Source organism: Lepus europaeus, chromosome 1 (genome assembly GCF_033115175.1).
Source record: "Lepus europaeus isolate LE1 chromosome 1, mLepTim1.pri, whole genome shotgun sequence".
In the NCBI taxonomy this organism is placed as follows: Eukaryota; Metazoa; Chordata; class Mammalia; order Lagomorpha; family Leporidae; genus Lepus; species Lepus europaeus.
In genome coordinates, this window is record NC_084827.1 from 10,803,044 (window position 1) to 10,813,907 (window position 10,864).

The 10,864-nt window shown below is 45.8% G+C and overlaps 2 non-coding genes across 2 annotated transcripts; both read left to right on the plus strand.

The window, feature by feature from the left end:
* The first annotated feature begins 4,056 nt into the window (after positions 1–4,056).
* On the plus strand, positions 4,057–4,128 carry TRNAC-GCA (transfer RNA cysteine (anticodon GCA)). Its single transcript has one exon. It is a non-coding gene; the product is annotated as a tRNA-Cys (tRNA).
* Positions 4,129–9,926: 5,798 nt separating this feature from the next.
* Positions 9,927–9,998, plus strand: TRNAC-GCA (transfer RNA cysteine (anticodon GCA)). Its single transcript has one exon. It is a non-coding gene; the product is annotated as a tRNA-Cys (tRNA).
* Positions 9,999–10,864: the final 866 nt, after the last annotated feature.

A 10,864-nucleotide genomic window follows, 5' to 3' on the forward strand; every position in this document is an offset into this window, starting at 1 on the left:
AGCTGTGGTCATTTCATTTGTACTGACATATAATATCCACTGAATGAATTACTATGATTTTCTTTTATTTCTTTGTTGATGTTCTACGTCAGTCTGGTCAAGAGACAGAAAAACCACAATGTAACTTGAACAGGGAAATAAAAAACATTGACTATAACGTGTGGTGCTTTGAGATTTGCTAGTAACTAGAAAATAGACCTCCAATAAGCACAGGAGTAGCAGATGTGAGGAGCAACCAGCATCCCAGGACTGAAATGGTGTACCCACGGAAGAATCTGATTCCGGATCTGCTCTGGGATCCAGAGGGTGGGGTGTTGGCTCATGGAATGAGGCGGAGGTCGCGGCAGATCAGTGTTGGAGAAATGGTCCCTCAAGGGTGAAGAAAATCACTCCCAGGGGGTTTATCATGGCGGGCCCTGCAAAACTGCCTGAGTGGAGGTGTTAGAGGCTATTTGCCTCCAGGTGCTGTTTTCTGTCACATGGGCCCTGGAACATCCACCTCCACTGCAGGAAACTGGTGCTGGAAAGCTGAGTACACTGTCCAGGGCAGGACACTGGAAACGTGGCCGCAGGAGCCTGCTGAGGGAGCACTTTGGAACCAGGAAGCAAAACCTCCTTTTCCTACAGTGTTTCTGCAATGTCCCCCAGCGACAAAGCTTCAGTGCCACCTGACAAAGAATACTCTAAGGGCCCAAATCCAGTTCCACAGAGCAGGCAGGCAGGGTGAATCTGGGGCTGAGAGGTGTCTGGTGTGGCGATTAAGATGGCAGCTGAGATGCCTGCAGCCCATACAGAAGCGCTTGAGTTTGAGCTCCAGCTTAGCTCCTGATTCCAGCTTCCTGCTTAAGAACACTCTGGGAGGCAGTAGGTGATAGCTCAAGGAGTTGGATCCTACCACTCACACAGGGGGCTTGGATGGGGTTCCTGGGTCCCAGTTTCAGCTCATTCCGGTCTTGATCTTTGCCAACATTTGAGAAGTGAACCAGTGGATGGGAGCACTCTCTCAAATAAATAAATTTTAAAAATATTTCACATGTACCTTTGGGTTGTTTCCAATGTTTGCTATGTTTAAGCAGAGGGGGAAAAAAAAAGCTGTGAACATCTATGAATGTATCTTCTGGTTCACATGTATATGACTGTCTCTGGGGCATATACCCAAGCAGTAGCCATAATATCCACTTCTGGTATCTCATTTGATACTATATTTACCTTATTTTTCTGAGGTTGAGTAATTTGGGTATGCATAGTGGTCTTCCACATCACATCTGCTTATCAAGTCCTTTGCTTGTTTTTCTACTTGCTTTTTGGCCACTTTCTTATTGACTGAAGTATATATTCTGGATGCAAGTCTTCTGTTGATTGCATGGTTGTACCAGTTACTGAACAAGGTTGTTTCTCAGCTCCTAGCTGGTGCATCTTTGCTCTGCTTAGTGATGCAGGGTCTGGTACACTGCAAGGCACATTTCTAGTTTACATGCCAGCTGCCTGTCAAGTTTTGCCAGCTGAATCAGTAGATGAAGACAGGAAGCCAGAGGAGAAGGGTAGGCACTTGATTCTGTTGCAGGCTAGACCCAGCAATGACCTTCTCACAGGCAGTGCTGGGTTTAGTGCCAGCTGTCTTGTGGCAGTCCCAAAGCCAGCCTCATCAGCAGTGGTCCACCCCTTGGAGACCCCCCTTCTGGATTCCTGAGATCTCAGCACCCATCCTCACAAGTGGGGGGCCCAACTCTTCCCAAGCTTTGCCAATCTGATAAATGCAACCACTTCCCCTTTTTTTCTCTCAACATTAAGAGAGAGGGTGTTTGCTGCTTCTTATCATTATTACCTCTGCATCACCTTGGGAACCCAGGTATTGTGGTATGGGACTCTGACATCTTTTTAAAAAAATATTTATTTATTTGAGAGGTAGAGTTACAGACAGAGAGAGAGGGAGAGAGAGATATCTTCCACCTGCTGGTTCACTCTCTAAATGCTGCAAAAGCCGGAGCTGGGCTGCTCTGAAGCTAGGAGCCAGGAGCTTCTTCTGGATCTCCCACGTGGGTACAGGGACCCAAGCACTTGGGCCATCTTCCACTGCTTTCCCAGGCTATTAGTAGAGAGCTGGATCGGAAGAGGAGCAGCTGGGACATGGACCAGCACCCATATAGGATGCTGGCACCACAGGTGGAGGCTTAACCTACTAGGCCACATTGCCGGCCCCATGGGACTCAGGCATCTTAACCAGTATCTTAATCACAAGGCTAAACACTCTACCCTTTCTGTTCCATTTTTAAATCATGTGGGATTTTAAAATATTTTTTGCCTTAATACAATAGCTCCAACTTTAGGTACAGTGTTAAATTGAAACAATACTAACAGGCATTCTAGTCTTGTTTCCAACTTTCAAGAGAATTCATCTAATGTTGCATCATCAAGTATGATGGTTGCTGGAGTTTTCGCGTAGATATGCCCATAATGGACTTTTCTGTTTGTCAGTAAGAACAAGAGGAATTTTAATAGGGAGACTTCTTATATTCCTTCCTTGCTTTTCCTCTTTTCAATACAAAAGCAGACTATTGCTAAGGGAGAGAGAAGACTGACAAGGAAGTGCCAGGTGGCTGGGAACTGCCCCTCTCCTAGTTAGAAGGATTTGAACCTAAGCTCAGGGGAGTATGCCACTCACTTTGAGCACGCCAGACACCAAAACAGCAGGTTCATGGGGTGGTGCTGCCTCATGTAATTCATACCACTCTGTACTTAGATGTCTTTGCTCATTTTGCTATTTATTGCTTCTTAACTTTTATGATCAATGTTGTGTTCAGCACTGTATAAAGAAACAGAAATGAGCATTTAAAAATATTTATGTGAAAGGCAGAATTAGAGAGAGAGAGAGAGAGAGAGAGAGAGAAGAGACAGAGAGATCTTCCATTCTCTGGTTCATTCCCCAAATCACAGCAACAGCTGGGTCTGGGCCAAGCTGGAGACAGGAATCTGGAACTCCATCAGGTCTCCCATGTGGGTGGCAGAGGCCCAAGTACTGAGGCATCATCCGCTGGCTTCCCAGATGAATTAGCAGGGAGCTGGATTGGAAGTGGAGCAGCTGGAACTCAACCAGTGTCCATATGGAATGCCAGCATTACAAGCAGCAGCTTAACATGCGATGCCCCAATGCCAGCCCAGCAACGATTATTCTTCTTACTTGTGTGATAAACGTAACAATGAAATGAAACTGGCTGAGTGATGCAGAGAAGTTCACCTTGTTAGGATTTTCCTTTGCAAACTTCTGTATATTCTGAGTTTTGATCTCCTTGACACAGTTATCACAGTCACTACCTCCACCTCATGTGCACCTGTGAGTACATGTCCTTTCTCTGTATTTTTGAGAACTGTTGATTTTTTATCTCAGGTGACATTAGTATAGTGTGTAGGTATGGTATAGGCCATGGGTAAGGTTCACTTCCTAGCACCTGTAGTGCTGTGCCTTGTCCACCAGGGGAGACATTTCCAGCTGTGCTGACCTTCTGGGGAAAGGACTTTGGGGCAACCGGGAAGGCCTCCTGGGTCCCAGGATAGGGGATGTAGCCTCTCAGGCCAAATAACTGAAATAATTTGTCTGGGCTTCTCTGATTTCAGTCAAGACCCTGCCACAAACCAAGGAGTAAATGAGGTGATAATAAAGAACAGGGAGAAGAGATGGGCAAGAAGCCCCTAAAGCCATCCAGTGGTGTAGGGATGGGGGAGGGGGAGAGAGACAAGGCTAGGGCAAGTTTGCTGTTGGTAGAACTTGCTAAGGAGAGGAAGGGAGAAGCGACTCACTTCTCAGCAATGATTTTCCAAGCAGCTGCCTTCCGAGTGGTTCTAGGAAAGATAAGTTGGTGATACTGTGAGCCAAGAAAGCTTCTGGGGGCCAAAGTGGGGATGGGGTGTTTCTGAAGAGGGCTAAAGGATGCTAATTTGCTATGAGGCAAAATCTCTATGTCATCATAACTTTCTAAGAGTTAATAGACACCTCAGTGCCCAGGTGTGGGTGCTGCAACACAGATGAAAAGGCATTTATGAGACTCTACTTTCAGGTAAGGGGGTATAGCTCAGGGGTAGAGCATTTGACTGCAGATCAAGAGGTCCCTGGTTCAAATCCAGGTGCCCCCTGAAAGACTGTTCTTTTAGTCCCTGACACACACCAAATGGCACCCTCAGGTTGCTCATGTGACTACCAATAATAGTTTAAGGAGGGGAAGCCGAGGGAGAGTGGGTAGAAAGGAATCTAGTCTACTTAACTCTTGGGCAAGGGCAATGGGGAGTTCTAGTGCCAGATGATGTGTGGCCTCAAGCCCTTGATTGTAACATTCTTCTCTTTTCTTGGAGGAACATAACACACAAGTACAGACTACAGTGAAGTTTCTGAATGTGTCTGACCACCAGAACTACCTAGAATTTGTGATTAAGTTTATAGGTTTCCTGGCTGGTGAGAAATGAGCCAGGGCCTGAGATTTTTTTCTAGCAGCGCCTACTTCTCCTTCTTCTCCTCCCACACCACAGAAACGCCAGGCAATCTCCTGGGCTATCACATTTAGCATCCACTTGTGAAACAAGACTACCATGTGCCAGTTACCAATCGGCAATTTTTTTTAAAAGCTTTTATTCAATGAATATAAATTTCCAAAGTACAGCTTATGGATTACAATGGCTCCCCCCCACCCCCATAACTTCCCTCCCACCCGCAACCCTCCCCTTTCCCGCTCCCTCTCCCCTTCCATTCACGTCAAGATTCATTTTCAATTCTCTTTATACACAGAAGATCAGTTTAGTATATATTAAGTAAAGATTTCAACAGTTTGCCCTCACATAGCAACACAAAGTGAAAAATACTGTTAGAGTACTAGTTATAGCATTAAATCACAATGTACAGCACATTAAGAACAGAGATCCTACATGATATTTTTTTAAAAAATGATTTTCTATGCAATTTCCAATTTAACACCAAGGTTTTTTTTTTTTTCATTTTCAATTATCTTTATATACAGAAGATCAATTCAGTATATACTAAGTAAAGATTTCATCAGTTTGCACCCACACAGAAACACAAAGTGTAAAATACTGTTTCAGTACTAGTTATAGCATTACTTCACATTGGACAACCCATTAAGAACAGATCCCACATGGGACGTAAGTACACAGTGACTCCTGATGTTGGTTTAACAATTTGACACTCTTGTTTATGGCGTCAGTAATCTCCCTAAGCTCTAGTCATGAGTTGCTGAGGCTATGGAAGCCTTTAGGGTTTGCCAACTTCAATCTTATTCCGACAGGGTCATAGTCAAAGTGGAAGTTCTCTCCTCCCTTCAGAGAAAGGTACCTTCTTTGATGGCCCTGTTCTTTCCACTGGGATCTCACTCGCTGAGATCTTTCAGTTAGGTCTTTTTTTTTTTTTTCCCCAGAGTGTCTTGGCTTTCCATGCCTAAAATACTCTCATGGACTCTTGAGCCGGATCCGAATGCCTTAAGGGCTGATTCTGAGGCCAGAGTGCTGTTTAGGACTTCTGCCATTCTATGAGTCTGCTGTATCTCCCACTTCCCATGTTGGATTGTTCTCTCCCTTTTTGATTCTATCAGTTAGTATTAGCAGACACTAGTCTTGTTTGTGTGATCCCTTTGACTCTTAGACCTATCAGTGTGATCAATTGTGAACTGAAATTGATCACATGGATTAGTGAGATGGCATTGGTACACACCACCTTGAGGGGATTGTATTGGAATCCCCTGGCACGTTTCTAACTCCATCATTTGGGGCAAGTCTGATTGAGCATGTCCCAAATTGTACATCTCCTCCCTCTCTTATTCCCACTCTTATATTTAACAGGGATCACTTTTCAGTTGAAATGTAAACACCTAAGAATAATTGTGTGTTAATTACAGAGTTCAACCACTAGTACTAGAACAAAAAAATACTAAAATGGATAAAGTATTACATTGTACAACAACAGTCAGCACAAGAGCTGATCATGTCACTGTTTCTCATAGTGTCCATTTCACTTCAACAGGTTTCCCCTTTGGTGCTCAGTTAGTTGTTGCCCAATCGGCAATTTCTACCACTTGCTCAAGTCCAGAGAGACAGAACAATCACATGGAAGTTATACAGGGCAACTATTCTTCACAGATGGGCAGCGAGGGGCAACAGAAGCCTAACATATGGTGAGCTGGTCCCCCAAGGCTCAGGAGAGCCGCACAGGATGGATGGCATCCCCTCTGCACGTGCCCCATGTCACACCATGGCCAAAGGACCACAGAGCCCTCTGCTTTGAGTTTTACACTTTGGAGGCACTGGGATCTCTGGGCAAGAGCACTGCAGACACCCTCTCCCAGGAGTGCCAGGGACAGAATCTGGGTTGCTGTGGACAGTTCGGTTTTATTTCAGCATGTTGAACCTCCAGAACACACTACAGTTATGAGAACTACAAGCAAGGAAGGGGAGGAGAGCTGAGTTGGTCAAGGCCATCTAGGGATTTGTCCTGCATCACAGGACTGACTCATCCTAAAAGCCTTATAGGATAACGTTAGTGGTTTCCAAGCTGATGTCTTTTGCACCTAGGGGAGGAGAGCCTGCAGGGCTGTGGGCTCATGGCGGGGAAGACACTGGAGACTGGTGGGGAGGAGGAGAGTAGGAATAGATTTAGTTTGCAGTGGAGCTGTTTTCACAGATGACCAAGAAGAAACACAGGTGTGGATGAAACTGCACAAGAGCAAGCAAAATCCAACATTTGCCTGCAGGTCAGGTGGGCTCTTGTTGAAATTCAAGTGCCTCCCACCCCCTTCAACTTCTTACTAACAAGTCCCTTCCACCTCTGGGTCCTGTGATACTGCAGTCTTCCTGCAGGAGGGAGAGATGGTTCAGCCCTTTCCCAGAAAGCCTCCCCAGCTTCTCTAACACTGTGTGCTTCTCAGTCCCCCTGCAATGCTGATCGCTAGGGCCTGCAGCTCTCACCTGTCTGGGTCAGTCTTGGATCAAGCACAGGCTTAGGGCTTGGGGCACCTTGACTGCTCTCCAGTCCCTGCCTCCAGGACAGCCTAGCACTGAGATGTTTGTGGAGCAGGCCCATGGTCTCAGCTGCTCCATCCCATACTGTTCTGGCAAGGTCTGGACAGAGAGGGGACTAAAGGGAGGGCAGTGAGGGGTCTGCTCACTGTGACTGCTCGGAAATGTCTCTGACATCGAAGGACCTGGGAGCCCCCCACAGCCAGGTCTCCCTCGCTACTGCAGCCTGGGGCTACTTCCCTGCCTGCAGTGTCTGCTCGCAGACCGCAGCATGTGCTTCCCAGTGGGAATGCCAGCAGTGTGCCCAGGGGACATGCATTTCCCCTGTAAGCAGCGGAGACTTCCAGTGCCCTCTGGAAGTGAGCTGCCTTCCATTTTCTCAGGTGATTGGCTTGCATGCTGACCTATGGAATGTGGGAGAAGGCCGGCGATGGCCGGGGCTGGGGTGGGGGTGGTTGCTTCATTGCTGTCCTAATCTGTACTCAGTTATTCTCCATGGTAGTGTCCTCCCGGGGGTCTGTTGTCCCTTGTGGGAACTCGGTGAAGCCACTTTGTTACAGACCAGGGGGCTTTTGTTCAATTCACCTCTGCAAGCTGCAGAGGTTCCTGCCCTATTTGAGACCACTTGAAATTCTCATGTGGGATGCAGCAGGCCTTTCTTATCCATTCCACCCCACTTCACTTGTGCCTTTCAACTTCTCCACACACTGAAAAGCAAGCACTAAAAGCAAAAATATGAAGCCATCCCATATAACCCCGGCAGATCTGCACGCCCCACCAACACAACAGAGGCCAATCCCAGCAGTCACTTGCTGGAGTAAACCAGCAGACAAAAGAAGTCTCTTTCTCTCCCTCCCCACATCTCTCCTTTTCTCTCTGTAATTCTGCTTTTTAAATAAATAAAATAAGTCTTTTACAGAAAGATTGTGGAAGATCTTAAACATTCCAAGAAAACTAGTTGAAAACATAAAACTATTGCTAACTTGAGGAAAAACAAAAGGTTCTATCAGAACTCTTTGTTCTACTTAACGTTATGTAAATCAGCCATGAACACTATTAAGTAATCATAATGATAAAAACTTAGAAGACCATTTAAACAAAAATTGAGATATAAATGTCTTAGAAAATGGAGAACTCATATGAATTATAATCTTCATCTACAGAAGTACATAAGTTAATGATACTTAAACCCCAATTAGACACAGTATATTATGGCATACTAATATATTTTAAAGTTATAGACGCAAACAGACTAGAAGAAATTGTCAAAAGGGTGGACAGTGGTTTAATGTGGGTGGCAGGAAAGAAATACAAAGGATTGGAGCTTTTATAAGTTTAAAAACAATTTAAAAACTAGTGGCACAATAAACAAAAACATATGCAACACCTATAACATTCATGTACTGGGGATGGGAGTAGAGCTCAAGAGTAGAGCTTTCTCCCATAGTTCCAGAGTCCCCTGGCTCAAATCTAGAGGTCCTGTGCAGCCTTCTTGCTGTTGTCTCCATGACGCCTTCACAGGGGCTGAGAAGTTCACCAGTTTCCCCAACTGCCACCCTCAGGGTTTAATGCACAGCTATCTTCAGATGTAGATACTGCATGTGGCTCAAGAGGCTGGGCAGAGTATCTTCAAACTGCTGTTTTGTAGTGCGTAGCAAGAGGAAACCAGGCATGCAAATCCTAAAACCCTCCCAGTAGTGTCAGTGTTTCAGCTGCCGCTGTGACCACAAACTGAGGAAGAGGGGAGAGATGTGTGTGCAGGCATGTGACGGGTAGGGGGTCCTGAGGACCTTGGGAGTACCTTTGTGGGGTGAACTTGTGGAGGAGTCAGTTGCTGATCTTGCCTACTCTCTAGAAACAGAAAGTTCCAATGTGTTGCAGGGGTGCTGGGTGTGATTATGAAGGTGAAAGGTGCTTCTTAGACACCCGTATTAAATAGGGGGATATAGCTCAGGGACAGAGCATTTGCAGACCAAGAGGTCCCTGGTTCAAATCTGGGTGCCCCCTTCCACATTTTGTTTTTTCTATCAACAGAAGCTGTGGCTCACATTCCACTTTCCTGGCATCTCTTCTAATTATAATACTTCCTGGAACTGAAGGCCGCAGGTGCACTCTAGCTCAACTATGATCTGGGTAGATACTCTCCCACCTCTGTACTAATACTCTAGTTGGTATCACTGCTCTCATTCCCCATATATTTCAAAAATTTCATGGAAAATGGAATTAAAATATAAATTCATTTGGGTTCAAAAAATTAGATAGCTGTATATGTAGCAGACTTCCCAGGAATGAACAGGAACTGGTACCCCTAAGTTATCACCCTCCTGTGTCCTTCCCACCACAGCAGCTTGGTACATAGTAGTAGTGGCTAGACTTAGAGACAGATCACAGCTGCCAGGTCCTCCATTAAGTGGACCTTTCCCTCTGGGAAACTGGTTTCTCCCATGCCTGCTTCACTTACACACTTGCTTCACCCTCATAGGTCAAAGCCTGGTGGGGCTGCTCTAGCAAGGGAGGGAGGGATTCTGCAATGTTGGTTCTACAAACCCCAACTGGTGCAGCTCTGTGACAGCATCTGAATGATGCTGTCCATTCTATCTCCATGGAAGGAGGAAAGGCACAGGCTGGATCCCATACAGGAGTGTGCAAATAGTTTTAAAGACCCTTGGTTAACTCTTGGACAAAATAAAAAAAATCAATGGGAAATGGGCTGGGGTATCTGCACGCAGTTTTTCTTTTTTTTCCCCTCACTGATGACCCCGCCCAGGACACGTCTAGAAAGTTGCAGAGATGACAGAAGCTGTTTTGCTATGACTCATGTCTGAGAGCTTCCAGGTCACTCTTGACAGGGAGCTGTAATTTAACTTTACAGAGCTGCATGTTGAAAGTTATAAACCAGGTAATACTGGCACCAAGGGGGCATAGCTCAGGGGTAGAGCATTTGACTGCAGATCAAGAGGTCCCTGGTTCAAATCCAGGTGCCCCCTTTTTTTGCACATAATTTTGGTAGCTAAGTTCATCCAGGTGGATTCTCACTGAGGTTTGGGAGATCTCCGCTGGTCTGGGTTTGTAGGAACAATCCTAAAGCCTCCCTCTTATGGTTGCGTAACAGGGGGCTATTTGGCCCATCTTTTATGTGTATAGAGCCTATCTCCTTGTACCATTACAATCACCAACGGCTGCGAGGGCTGCCCTGACTTGGAATCGCCCACTTTGTTGTTACAGCGTGCACACAGACAGCCCTTCCCACTTCCTTGTTTCCCCTCAACAGCACACCTTCGAGGCAATGCTCCCAGTCAAGGGGAAATAGTACTTGGTTTGGTCCAGGACTGGCTGCTGAGTGACAAGTTGCATTTCTGTTACTGGATTCCTAACTGGCAGGCTAAGGTCCGGAGGGCAGAGACTACCCCCATGAGGTTGTGCTAACAAGGACAAGCACAGCTTAGAGGTGAAGACTTGAAGGAGGCTGAAGACACCAGGGGAGTTGCAGCTGAGTTTCTGACACTGACTTAGTAAACACTGTCTACTGAGGAGGTGCCAAGCAGTTTGCCAAGCTCTGGGTTAGGAAGACTAGTTGCTCCTTGCACACATCGAGCAGCCATAGGAAAACCTCAAAGTTAGATGCAGAGAAAGCATTTGATAAAATACAACATCCTTTCATGATAAAAACCTAAAGCAAATTGGGTATAGAAGGAACATTCCTCAGTGTGATCAAGGCAATATATGACAAGCCCACAGATAGCATCATATTGAATAAGGAGACTGGAAGCATTTCCACTAAGATCCAGAACCAGACAAGGATGCCCATTTTCACCACTGCTATTCAAATTGGTTCTGGAAATTTTAGCTAGAG